Genomic DNA, 10,874 nt, shown 5'->3' on the forward strand with positions numbered 1-10,874 from the left:
GATCCGAGACGTTCTTTCCTTTTTAAAGAAATTTCTCGTTCCTCTGTTTACATGCTAATAATATGCTGCATAAAATTGGTTTAGTATTAAACCTATACCATTTGATGTGGTGTTAAAGCATTTAACAGAACAATATAAACCCAGTTTGGCTTCTACACTAAAGGGCTAACATTAATTTACTCCTTATGTCCCCTTTCCAGGAGCACTATTAAAGTATATGCTGCCAGTGCCAGTAAGCAAAGCTCCAGCTGTTGGTGAGTATAAAGGGGCTGTAAAATGATTTTAAAAAATTAAGCCTAACTTTATGTATAATTATTTTCTTTATTTCATTGCAGCTCAATCAACCACTTCTATTCCTGGTTCACAACACAGTCATATCACCCAAGAAGCTGACAATGCTGGTGAGTTCTGTGTTTTAGTTTGTTTAACCTATAGAGATAGATACATTCCCCACTTGTTGTAGTGTCCTGTCCTTTCCTCATAAATGAAATCTGTCATAAAGGTGAGTGTGTAGTAGCTGTTTCTATTGAAATGTTACCTTATTCTTCTTATTGTTACTATTGATCTTCTTTGTGGTGTTTCAGATGTTATTGTTAATTTATTTTATTTGAAAATTCAAACATTTTAAATGTTCTATTTATTATTTTATATAATATTTTATTTAAATGTTATTCTATTTGTTCTATTTATTATTTTATATAATATTTTATTTAAATGTTATTCTATTTGTTCTATTTAATTTAAATTATATATGCTGTAGTTTGTGTGCCTCTTAAACTCTGGTGTCAATTAAAAAATTATATTTGGTCAATGAAAATCACTTTATCAGTCTTTTTATTCAGCAAGTTCATCAGTGTTTGTTCGGTCTTGCACTGCCATTCAGCTCAGTGCTATCATCATTTTCCTGTTAGACATAATATATATAATATAATATATGTAACAATTCAAATAACAAATTGATTTGTTACGTATATATCTGATTTTGCATTGTATTATTTTTGTCTACAATTTTGTCTAGAAATCAATTTTAATAATAACGTTACATTGGGTTTAATTAGTCTTTTAATGAGTAAGTGTACCTTGTGTACCTGAGTGGTCTTGTGGTTAAAACTTTTGCCAAGCGTGTCAGAGGTTTTGGGTTCTAATCCGCACACGTATAGATTTTTTTTTCTCATCAAAACCGAAGGTTCATCAGTGGTTACAGTCTATATCGAGCAGGGACACGTTTGTGTGCATTTTGTTTTGTGATTTTACCGGAATGAATAGAGAGTCTCCACAACGGCGATAGATTGAAGCGCGCGTCCGAGTGAAGACCGCGCGAGCCACAGAGAACGACTCGGTTACTAACGTAACCTCGGTTCCCTGAGAGGAGGGAACGAGTATTGCGTAAGTAGCTTACGCTATGGGAAAACTCCTTTTCTCGAGAATATTGAAGTCTTTATGTAAAACGCATTGCAGCTGCACAGCTGACAGCAATGAACGAAGGCAGCTCGGTCATTGGCTGTGCTGCGGCAACTTGCTCGAACCAATGACGGGGCGACTCTGAATGCGCGACCAATGAGCGCGCTTCGCGCCCGCGCGCGTCACAGCCCGCCAAGATGGGCGTGGCCAAGAGCTATATATTGGGCGCCCCGTCATGAGAGTTCTTTAGGTTAAAACGACTGAAGCGAACTAACCAAGCACAAGCACGGCAGCTTACGCAATACTCGTTCCCTCCTCTCAGGGAACCGAGGTTACGTTAGTAACCGAGTCGTTCCCTTTCGAGAGGTCTCTCCTATTGCGTAAGTAGCTTACGCTATGGGAACACCATGCAAAACGCCGTGCGTGCTGAACTTCGCCTTATGATAGCCAGAGGCAGGTGCCTGAGCTAAAAAAGCAAAGTTATCATCCAACTAGCCGGCAGAGGCGAGCTTTATATGTGGGAAAGAATACAGAGCGGCTAGAAGGCGCTCAGTGTGACACAAGCACATACATAATCTAGATACGAACTCGTAGTTCAACTAGCATCATGCTGATAGTACATTGGAATGCAGTGTCGGGACCTGTAGGTTGTAGAACCTGATAAATGTGGACGGTGAGGCCCAGCCTGCCGCCGCACAAATATCCTCGATCGGTATCCCGCTCGACCATGCCCAGGAAGAAGCCACACTCCTGGTGGAGTGTGCTTTGACTCCCCAGGGGCATTGAAGTCCCTTAGCTTCATAAGCCAGCGCTATAGCTTCAACTATCCAGTGAGAGATTCTCTGCTTTGAAACGGCGGAACCCTTCGTACGGCCGCCAAAGCATACAAACAGTTGTTCTGTCTGTCTGAATAGGGCAGAACGCTCCAAATACACTCTGAGAGCCCTAACGGGGCAGAGTAGATTAGCGTCGTGATCGTCTGCTGGGGACGATAGCGCAGTTAGGGAGATAACCTGTGCTCTGAAGGGAGTGGTGAGCACTTTAGGAATATACCCATGTTTCGGTCTAAGGACGACCCTGCAGTCGTTAGGTCTGAATTCTAGGCAGGCAGCGCTTGTCGAAAGCGCGTGCAGGTCGCCCACTCTCTTGACCGAGGCGAGTGCCAGCAAGAGCGCAGTCTTGAGCGAGAGCTGTTTAAGGTGCACGGTTCGGAGTGGTTCGAACGGAGGCCCTTTAAGAGCGTCTAGGACAGTAGCTAGGTCCCAGATCGGCACTGAGGGGGGGCGTGAAGGGTTCATCCTCCTAGCGCCCCTTAGGAAACGAATAATTAGGTCGTTTCTTCCCAATGGACGTTCCATTACAGGGTCGTGTGATGCTGTGATGGCCGCCACATATACTTTGAGCGTGGAGGGGGCGCGGCCCGCCTCCAGAAGCCCTTGTAGAAAAGCGAGTACGTTCGTAATCTCGCATGTTTCAGGGTTCAGGCCCTTGGCATTACACCAGACACTGAACACTTTCCATTTCTGGGCATATAAGCGTCTCGTGGAGGGCGCCCGCGCCTCAGCGATGGTTTTTAGTGCTCCGCTCGTGAGGTTCCTGGGAACCCGTTGAGGGGCCATGCATGAAGGGCCCACAGATCGGGGCGGGGATGAAATATCATCCCGTTGGCCTGACTGAGGAGGTCTGGCCTCAGTGGAATCGGCCGTGGTGCAGATTGCATTTGCATCAGATCTGGAAACCATGTTTGGTTCTTCCAGAGTGGGGCTATCAGCAGCACTGCGTTTTTCTCCTCTCTGACCCGACTGATGACCTGCGGTAGCATCGCGATCGGGGGAAAGGCATATAAGGGACGGCTCGGCCAGCTTTGGGCGAGCGCATCCATGCTTTTCGTGAAGAAAAGAGGGCAGTGCGCGTTCTCCTTGGAGGCGAAGAGGTCGATCTCCGCTCTGCCAAAGGTTTTCCATAACCAGTGAATCGTCAGCGGGTTGAGAGCCCATTCTCCTGGGAGAATTTTGTCTCTGGATAGCATGTCCGCCCCTTGGTTCAGGGCACCTGGCACATGCGCTGCTCTCAGCGAGCGCAAGTTGTGCTGGGACCATAAAATGAGTCTCCTGGCCATTGAATGCATGGAGCTCGACCTGAGTCCACCCTGGCGATTTATGTACGATACTACCGTCATGTTGTCCGTTCGGACCAAGACGTGTTCGTTTCTCAGCTGTGGGAGCAGGGCTCTGAGAGCCAAAGCGACCGCTTTCATTTCCAGACAGTTTATGTGTAGGCGCTTCTCCGGGTTTGACCAAAAGCCGGAGACAGGCCTGCCCTCGTAAAGGGCCCCCCAACCTATTTTGGAGGCATCTGTCGTTATCATCTTTCTCCTTGTGTTCACACCCAGACTCACGCCTGACTGGTACCAGTCGGCGGCTTTCCAGTGCGTCAGGGCTTTTATACAGCCGTGGTTCGCTCTGATTAAAAGGTGGCCCGAACGCGGCTCTTGAGCCAGCGTTGGAGAGGGCGCATATGCAACAATCCTAGCTGGAGTACGGCCGATGCTGAGGCCATGAGACCGAGCATCCTCTGAAACCGCTTGACGGGGGCGAGCGCGCCCGCCCTGAATGATGTTGCAAGGCGCCGGATGGTGAGCGCGCGCTCTGATAAGAGACGCGCTGTCATTTGCATCGAGTCTAGAACTATTCCCAGGAAAGAAATCCTCTGGCTGGGAGATAGTATGCTTTTTGCAAAATTGATTCTTAGACCCAGGCATTCTAAATGGCTGATAATCCAAGATCTGTGTGTTATTAACTGACTCTCTGATTGTGCTAGAATCAGCCAATCGTCGAGATAATTCAGTATTCGCACTCCCCTTCGCCTTAGGGGGGAAAGTGCTGCATCCATACATTTCGTGAATGTACGGGGAGCCAGGGACAGGCCGAACGGAAGTACTGTGTACTGGTACGACTGTCCCTCGAAAGCGAATCTCAGAAACGGCCTGTGATGAGGCGCTATTGGAACGTGAAAGTAAGCATCTTTCAGATCCACTGAGAGAAACCAATCTCCTGGGCGTACTTGCGCGAGGATATGCTTGGTTGTTAACATTCTGAACGAGCGAATCATTAGTGCTTTGTTCAGGTGTCTGAGATCTAGGATGGGGCGGAGACCGCCATCCTTTTTCGGGACGAGAAAATAGCGGCTGTAAAAACCTGCCTCGCTCAGAGAGGGGGGAACAGTTTCCACAGCGCCCTTTTCTATTAGTTTGCGCACCTCGGTGCGTAGAACATGTGAGCACTCTTTTCTGACTTTCGTCTCGACCACAGTCGTAAAACGTGGTGGTCTGCGAGCGAACTGGAGCGAGTATCCGTGCTTTACTATATTCAATACCCATTTCGGCATATCTGGAATATTTTCCCATGCCGCTGCGTGTACAGATATGGGCTGAATACAGGCTAGGGGCGGGCCGCTGTGACGCAGGGACCCGGCCGGCGAATCGCCTGAGCTCATAGCTCTCAGAGGCGCGGGCGCGCGCTGAGCAGCTGAGTGAATGGGCGCGTGTGTGATTACAGCAGCGCGCGCTGTGTCTGTAAAACTCGCAGCCTGGGCTGGGGTTGTGTTTGACACTGTAAGGACAGTGTTTATAAGTGGGGGTTCATAAACAGTAGTAGGCACACGCGTCACTTTTATAATGTTTCCCGCTTTTACTGGGGATGAATTTATAACTGTGTGAACAGTGCTTGTGTGTAGTGGTGCGTACATGACCGTAGGCACGTGATCTACATTCATGGGGTGCGCAGCTTGAGCTGGGAATGAATTTGGCACTGTTTTGACCGTATCTGGGAATGCACACTTTGTGGACATGTGAACCCTTAGTGACACAGGCAGAAAAAGACTCTTTTTGTGTTTTCTGTGCGTCGCCGTAAAAACGGCGTTTGTTTGCAGGTGAGCGAGCTCTGTGACTGGCCCATTGACTGCTGTATGAACATATCCAGCCGCCTGTAAGGGGACTGGGTAATGCTTGAGCTTTTGCAGAGAGAGTGGTCCGGCTTTTGCGAGACACGCACTCTCTCTTTTCATTCTTGTGGCTAGGACGGCTTTCGAGGCTCGGGGTTCAGCACAATCTTGGGCCGAGGACCCCGTCGCTCAGAAGGCGGCTTGCGGTTGTGAGAGCGCGAGCGGCGTCGAGCGTCAGCCTGAGGCGCGGGCTGAGAGGCGGTGGGGGCTGTTCTAGCCCGCTGCGGCTGCGGCGGCCTCTGTCTGCTCTGCGATGAGCTGGAGCGCTTGGGCAGGAAATGCCGCATAGCTTGTGAAGCATTCTGGGCCTCAGTGAAGCGTTCGGTGAAACCCTTAACCGCCGGTCCAAACAGCCCGCTGGTGGAGATAGGCGCGTCGAGAAATGGCGCCTTATCCGCGTCCTTCATCTCAGTCAGAGTCAACCACAGATGGCGCTCGAGAACAGTCAAATTAGCCATGGCACGGCCGATAGACTGGGCGGTGGCCTTCGTGGCTCGCAGGGCTATGTCAGTCGCGCTGCGTAGGTCCTTAAAGGCTTCGGGTTCGAGGCCAGACTCGTCCATAGAGCGGAGAAGCTTGGCTTGGAACACTTGAAGTACCGCCATAGAGTGAAGCGCTGATGCAGCTTGGCCGGCGGCGGCGTAGGCGCGACCGGCGAGAGCTGAAGTAGTGCGGCAGGGCTTCGAGGGGTGGGAAGCTTTGGCTTTCCATCCGGTGGTGGAGGGCGGGCAGAAATGATTGGCCACGGCCTCCTCGAGGGGCGGTGTTCCCTCGTAGCCACTTTCCTTTGCGCCGTCCACAGAGGAGAGCGAGGAAGAAAAAGAAGGCTTTAGGCGCGCAGAGTGGGGGGCTTTCCACGACTTGGTGAGTTCGTCGTGAACTTCCGGGAAGAAGGGAGAAGGCCTTTGCCGAGGGGCCTGCTGGCGCCCCTGCAGAAACCACTCATCCAGTCGGCTCCGGGTTGGTTCTTCGGGAGAAGACCAATCGAGCCCGAGGTCTTCCACGGCCTTAGAGAGAACGCGGATAATCTCGCTATCCATGGTGGAGCCCCCGCTCGCGCTAGCTAGCGTCGACGGGGAGGGGTCGAGAGTGGAGCCCGGCCAGTCGTCCGATGCAGCGTCGATTGACAAGCTGTCATCCATTCCCCCGTCGTCCTCGGACGCGCCGAAAGTCACAAGGCCCACCGCTCTGCTAGAGGGGTGTGGGTCCGGCTGGGTGAACTGAACCGGCGGTGGGGAAGGCAAGAGCGGCGGTGAAGCACGCGGAGACTGGCTCGGCGTGACGTCACTGAGCTCAGGTTCAGGAAGCCTCTGTGAGCGGCGCTTTTTCTTAGTGCGCGGCTCGAACAGAGGGATGGCGGCGATGGGCTCGCTCACGGCGAAAGCTGCGAGGCGAGCCCGCAGTGCGGAGAGACCCAGGTCGTCACATTCGGGGCATCCGCCCTTGGTCAAAGCAGCTTCTGCGTGGTCCCGGCCCAGGCAGCGAGCGCAGATGATGTGACGATCCCCGTCCGGGAGAAGGTCTCTGCACGACGCGCAGGAAGGCATTTGAAACAACGCCTTGGAAAATTTGCTCTTTTACAAGTGTCGCGGAGCGAACAGATGTAAATACTTGCGTGAGCAGTACGCCGGATGGCTCAGTAGGATCGCGTTAGAAGGCGGCTGAAGGTGCCGACGTCCTCGTAGCAAATCCCGCTGGTATGCTTTTCGACGGCGAAGCTTCAATAATCCGGAGGATCCAGCGAAGAAGGTGTTCGCTGAAGGAGATTAAATCTAAAGAACTCTCATGACGGGGCGCCCAATATATAGCTCTTGGCCACGCCCATCTTGGCGGGCTCTGATGCGCGCGGGCGCGAAGCGCGCTCATTGGTCGCGCATTCAGAGTCGCCCCGTCATTGGTTCGAGCAAGTTGCCGCAGCACAGCCAATGACCGAGCTGCCTTCGTTCATTGCTGTCAGCTGTGCAGCTGCAATGCGTTTTACATAAAGACTTCAATTTTCTCGAGAAAAGGAGTTTTCCCATAGCGTAAGCTACTTACGCAATAGGAGAGACCTCTCGAAAGGGAACACTGTATCCATGCAACCGATCGCTGCGGCAACGAGCGCTCAGCTTGAGTTAAAAAACAACACATTTTAGCGCTAGATTGTCTCTTAAGGTGTGTTCACACCGCCGCTGACCGCTCTCGCCGCCCTGCTAGCGACACCGTGGAAATATTCGTGGACTCTCTGATCCTCTGACGTAGATCGAATGCTTGATCTTTTTTTAAATTTTATTTAAAGGGGCCGCAAAGCAAACAAGCATGTCGATCGTTATTTTTGTAAAATTGATCGATGGAAAGAACTAGGAATGCACCGATACCACTTTTTTCAGAATCAATCCGATCCGATACCAAAAATTCTGAGTATCGACCGATGCCGATCCGATACCAACACAGTTTTTTTTTAAATCAAGTAGAATTTATATAATTTTGTGTGTTGAACTGATAATCACTCTTTTGTGTGTTAAACACAATCTACTTAAAGGTGCATTGTGCAACATTTCATGTTAAAAATACCAATTTTTCTAACCCATACATGCATAAACAATTGCCTGATGGGCTGAATGAGCCCTTCTCTGATCACTGTGATTGCCTCTATAATCCTGTACAGTAAAATAAATTAAAGGGATTCGGGACGGAATTTGAGACTGGGCGTGACGTCATGCGTGTTCACGCTCACCCGGCTATGTCTGGCAGGTTTGTGTATTCGCCGCCGTTCTCCATATCAGCGAAGACAACTCGAAGGACAGAAGTAGAAGATGGATTCAAAGAGACCGGCTTGTAGTCCATTCCAAACCCCAACGCAAACTCCACGCAAGACAAAGAAAACACACCTCTGGTTGCAGTTTCGCTTGTTGCCAGAGGGGGGCATAGTTCTGCAAAAACTCACACACTTGCGCTATGCACCTTTAAATAGACAACTTCATTATAAAGAAAAACAAATCCAAAAAATATATGATCATAATCTATGACAAAAATGCTTTTATAAACTAGATTAGTGATAATTCAGGAGTAAAATTTAGTCTAGGAAAATCATGAGTCGACAATAATTGTGTAAAATCTGAATATTTAGTGAAATAAATAAATAAGAGACAATATGCTCTATCTTGCACCCGGCGCAAATGACTTTGTACACTGACGCATGTATCATTCCTATTTTGCAAAGCAGGCTTTTCCCTCCACAGACGCACGCCGGTAAACTAGGGAATGAACTTGCGCTGCCTGGGCGGGTCGGCGCACAAAGGAGACGTGTTTCGGCGCAAACATTCCCTAGTGCTATTTTGCCGTTCCAGAAAACAATTCCACCACTGACCAGAAAAAACCTAGTCTAAAGTCAGTGGCGCGTTGCGCGTTGTTCATAATGCTATTTTAACCGCACATGCTTGGCCATAATGTAGCGGGTGCACAACGCGCATACACTTTGATTCTCTCATCAACACAGATGGAGCAGTTTTTATTTTTGCAAATCATACATTATAACAAGGAAAAATATTACCACACGAGGGAAATCATTGTGGTGTCCATGAAGATGTGAAAAAATAGGCATAAATCTAGCTTACACATTTACCCACATTTTTCAGGCAAATTGTAGTAATGACGGATCAGACCTGTTTGCCCATTCAAGACACATATGTATATAAGGACATCTGACAAATTAGTTTGTCCGTCAAGAAACAGGAAAAAAAAAATCTGAAGACTGCGAAATACCCTTTACCATAATGTAACTACATTAAAAACCTTACTCTTTAACTTACCAGTTAAGTTGAGCTTTCTCATATTTTTTCCTATTGATTGGGGTGGATTTGTCCCGTCCCCAATGTCACTTCTCTTTCTTTTACGGCCCTGACGAGAACATCGATCTCCTCGGCTGTGAACCGATTCTGAAGCGCGCCGGGTAAATCCGCCATAATAATAACAATCCGCCATGCAACATGCGCACCTGCTCTTAAAGGATATTCAATTCAATTCAATTCAAATTTATTTGTATAGCGCTTTTCACAATACACATTGTCTCAAAGCAGCTTTACAGAAATTGCATTTCGGAAATGTACATAGAAAAATACAGTTAGTTAATCAAGTATTAATTTATGGCATAACATATCGCCGGCTTTGAGTCGTCTCTTCACAGGCGTCGAGTCGTCTCTTCACAGGCGTTGGGGCATCTGAAGTCTCCGTGAGAGGCTGGATACAAACTGGAGCTGACGAACGCTATTTACCTCGGGACTAGCGTCCCGAGATAACAGCAGAAAGGCAGATGGGAAATAATTAGCATAGCTGATGTTCATAATGTTAATGCATTCGAACCGATTCAGCAGTATCAAAGGTTAAGCATTAAGTGAATGCTTGGTTAAAGAGATGCGTCTTTAATCTAGTTTTAAACTGGGACAGCGAGTCTGAGGCTCGTACAATATCAGGAAGGCTATTCCAGAGTTTAGGAGCTAAATGCGAGAACGCCCTCCCTCCTTTAGTGGACTTAGATATCCTAGGAATGACCAGAAGCCTCGAATTTAGTGATCTTAAAGAGCGCGATGGATTGTATGGCGATAGAAGGTCTGTTAAATACACAGGAGCTAAACCATTTAGGGCTTTATAGGTCAGTAGGAATACTTTGTAATTGATACGTAACTTAATAGGTAACCAGTGTAGAGATGATAAAATAGGTGTTATATGATCATATTTTCTTGATCTAGTAAGAACTCTAGCAGCTGCATTTTGCACTAACTGTAGCTTGTTAATTGAGGATGTAGGACAGCCAGCTAATAAAGCATTACAGTAATCTAGTCTCGAGGTCATGAAAGTATGAACTAACTTTTCTGCATCAGAAACAGATAGCATGTTGCGTAGCTTAGCAATGTTTCTAAGGTGGAAAAAGGCTGTTCTTGTAATATATGAAATATGATTTTCGAAAGTCAAGTTGCGGTCTAGTATAACACCCAGGTCTTTTACTGTAGTGGACAAAGTAACAGGACATCCTTCTAAATTAAAGTTGTATTGTAAGGGATTTTGTGGGTAGTTTTTTGGACCAATAAGTAGTACCTCCGTTTTATCTGAATTTAATAGCAGGAAATTACACGTCATCCAGCATTTTATATCATTTAGACACTCTGTCAATTTAGATAAGTTAGTGTTTTCATCTGGTCGTGATGAGATATATAATTGAGTGTCATCAGCATAACAGTGGAAATTAATTCCATGTTTTCTTATAATATTACCAAGTGGCAGCATATATATTGAGAATAGCAGAGGGCCTAACACCGATCCTTGCGGCACTCCATAGTCTACTGACGTTATCTTCGATTTTTCCCCATTTAGACAGACAAAATGGTAACGGTCTGATAAGTAAGATCTAAACCAGCTTAATGCCTGTCCCTGAACACCAGTGTAGTTTTGTAGTCGATCCAGGAGTATTTTATGATCGATAGTGTCGAACGCAG

This window comes from Siphateles boraxobius, unplaced genomic scaffold (genome assembly GCF_051911475.1).
Source record: "Siphateles boraxobius isolate OS27281-9 unplaced genomic scaffold, OSU_SipBor_1 61, whole genome shotgun sequence".
NCBI classification, from domain to species: Eukaryota; Metazoa; Chordata; class Actinopteri; order Cypriniformes; family Leuciscidae; genus Siphateles; species Siphateles boraxobius.